This window comes from Callospermophilus lateralis, unplaced genomic scaffold (assembly GCF_048772815.1).
Source record: "Callospermophilus lateralis isolate mCalLat2 unplaced genomic scaffold, mCalLat2.hap1 Scaffold_43, whole genome shotgun sequence".
Lineage (NCBI taxonomy): Eukaryota > Metazoa > Chordata > Mammalia > Rodentia > Sciuridae > Callospermophilus > Callospermophilus lateralis.
Genome location: NW_027514380.1, coordinates 2,399,127 through 2,402,251, shown reverse-complemented (window position 1 = coordinate 2,402,251; position 3,125 = coordinate 2,399,127). Strand labels below are relative to the sequence as shown.

The 3,125-nt window shown below is 46.9% G+C and overlaps 1 pseudogene; it reads right to left on the bottom strand.

Annotated features, from left to right (window-relative positions):
- Positions 1–764: 764 nt before the first annotated feature.
- Positions 765–2,722, bottom strand: LOC143388991 (RNA-binding protein EWS pseudogene; annotated as a pseudogene).
- Positions 2,723–3,125: the final 403 nt, after the last annotated feature.

The window sequence follows — 3,125 nt, the reverse complement described above, 5'->3', positions numbered from 1 at the left end:
AGGTGACTCCTGTATTTTTCTGGCCTGCTATCATCTTCGCTTCTATGAACTTTTTTATTCTTCAACTACCTTACTTTGTAGTTCTGGTAAGTACTCTTCATTTAAAGTGGGCCATTGACTTCACTTTTTCTAAGAGTTGTGTGAGATTGCCAAGGCCAATATCTTCCATTCACATCTCATCCTAGTTTGTTACAAGTTGACATTTTAGCAGTTTCACCAATAAAGTGTGCTGGGAGCTGCCAACATACCAGATCCTATCAGTGATAGGATTCTCATATCTCCAAAATGCCATTGTTGAGCCTGCTTTTTAAGAGTATTCCTGGTACAAGTTACCTCACGTTTGGTTCCTAGGAATCAAATTCTGACATGAATACTTGTGTGGAAGAGTTTTTGTTTTTTTGTTTTGTTTTGTTTTGTTTTTTAGAAACATTTGGAATTTTATTTTAAAAAAATCACAACCATGTACATTATTATAGTTAGAGGACCTCTTGGTTCTCCATTGGTACTGAGCATGCTCACAGGGGTTCCCATTGTTAAATCTTAGTTAAACATCCATTTTTAAAAGAAGAAAAAAGAAAAAACTCAGCACACTACCATTTAACTTGTTTTAATGTTTCTTCACAAATGGTGAAAAATACTAAATTACAGACAAGGAATAATCATAATGCTGTGCCCAACATTATAAATATGGAATTATAAATTTAAAACATTTTCTGGTTTAAAAAATAAATCTGGTAGTCAATGCAACTCTGCGGGGTCTATGTCTAATAGGGCCAATCTCTGTGTTCCTGACGGTGCTTGCCTTTATCCATTTTTCCAGATCCTCCACTTCCACCTCTTCTTCCTCCCATCTGCTCCATCATAGGTCCAGGGGACCCCCTGGACCACCTCATATTCCTCCACCAAAGCCACCTCGGTCCATGCCATGGCCACCACGGAAGCCACCTCTGTCTCCACCACGGCCACCTCTGAACATTCCTCCAGGACTGCCGTGATCCGTGAGGCCACCTCTTCCTCCCCGCATGCCACCAGGTCCACCTCTTCCATGGTCATCACCCGGGGGTGGGAAAGGTGGTGGGAGAAAGCCCTCAGGCTTCGGGGCCTTACACTGGTTGCATTGTTTTCTCCAGGCGAAGTTCTGGTTTCCACAACCCGGACTGGGACATTGCCAGTCCCCAGCTTGGTTCTGGACGTTTCCTCCTCCAGAGGGATTCCCTTGGGAACCCCGTGGCTCTCTTGGGGGAAAACCTCCTCTGTCTCCTCCATGGCCTCCCATGTGACCCATGGGTCCCCCAGGACCTCCCGAGCCACCTGGACCTCCACGGAGTGGTGGTGGCATCCCTCTGCCCTCATGGGTTGGCATGCCACCCTGCATGATGTTCATTGGAGGCTTCTTTCGAGCAAAAGTGACTTTTAGTTTGCTTCCTTGAAAATCTTTTCCTTCAAACCATTCCACAGCAGCCTTGGCAGTTGATGGGTCTTCATAGGACACTGTGGCATCACCTTTGGGCTTTCCTGTTTCCTTGTCCAGGAAGGTATGGATCATGGGTTGCCCAGTTCTCTTATTCATCTTAACCACCCCACACTGCTTAAAGAAATCTGCCAGATCATCAAGTCACATTGTCATTTAATCCTTGCACATAAACTGCACTGTTGTCAGAGTCTTCATCGGGATCTACTGCAGGGCCTAGATTAAGGTCTGGTCTTTCATCCATGGGTCCACCAGGCTTATTGAAGCCACCTAGCTCTCCAGCGCTGCCCATTCCACCGCATCCTCCTTCCTGCCCACCTCTGCTCATGCCTCCTCTTCCCCTGCCTGGGTTATCAGGGCCACTCATGGGAGGAAATCTCCTCTGTCTCAGGGGGTTCTCTCTTTGTCCGGAAAATCCTCCAGTCTCCTGCCCATAAACACACATGCAACAGGGGTGGTCCTGTCTGAATGAACTCTGCTGCCCATGGCTGCTGGTCTGTTGTCTATATTGACTTGGAGCCTGGCTGTAGGATTTAGTCTGTGGGGTGGGTAACTAGTGGGAGGCTGCTGCCCATAGCTGCTTTGTTGACCATAACTATTCTGCTGTCCATAGCTGCTTGGTGCCCATAGGTGTTCTGTTGAGAGTAACTGCTCTGATCATAACTAGTCCACGGTGTAGAGGAAGAGCTGGTAGGAGGATAGGATGGAGGCACGGTAACTGGCTGCATGAGGTACTTCTAGGAACCTGGGGATAACTGTAGTTACTCTGTCCGTATCCTAGGCTGGGCTGGTTATAACCCCTTGTGCTAGACTGAGGTTGACTAGTCTCAGCAGGCTTGTGACCATCCTGCGATTTTGCAGGTAACAGTGGCTTCTGGCTATTGCCCATAGCCAGGGTAAGCAGGCTGAGTCCCATATGCAGACTGGGATGCATAGGGGGCCTGGGTGGTGGTGTCATAAGCACCAGTGCTGTACCCCTGGACAGGCTGGCTGTATGCTTGGGGGGGCATTCGGGGTAGTATAACCAGTGGGAGATTATCTGTAAGAAGTTGCATATGTGTTCTGCCCATGGATGGCAGTGGTCTGAGCCTGGGTATAGCTGACATCAGGAGGCTGTCCATAAGTTCCATAGCTTTGTTGTCCATATGCCTCTGTGATCTGTGCATATCTTTGAGTTAGCTGGGCAGTGTAAGCACTGTATCCCTGCTGGGCTGCAGCTTGGCTGTAGGTACTGTAATCTGTGGACACCATTTTCTCTCCTTCCTTCTGGTTCTCTCAATGTTTGTCCTGGTAGAGTTGTTGTTGTTTTTTTTTCCAGAGAAGTTTTCTCATTTAAATATTATAAAAGAATGAGGGAAGCAGGATTGGGCAGAAGGAGCTAACCCATGATGAAGTTGCCTCAGAGGAATCGGTTGATCCCATGAAGAGTTCTGAAGCTGCAGTGACCCTTCAGAGTTGTCCTGAATTGAGGACAGAGTGTCAAGCCTTTGCATTTCAGCCTAATTAATGTATATTTGATAATTAAGGTATCAAATATACATTATCTCCAGGGAAGGAGCAACTGGGTAAGGAACTTTCATATACTGAGAGTAGTTCCTGAAGAAGATCTCAAATGGGGGCCATGAAACAGAACATTCTTGATCACTAGGGAGAT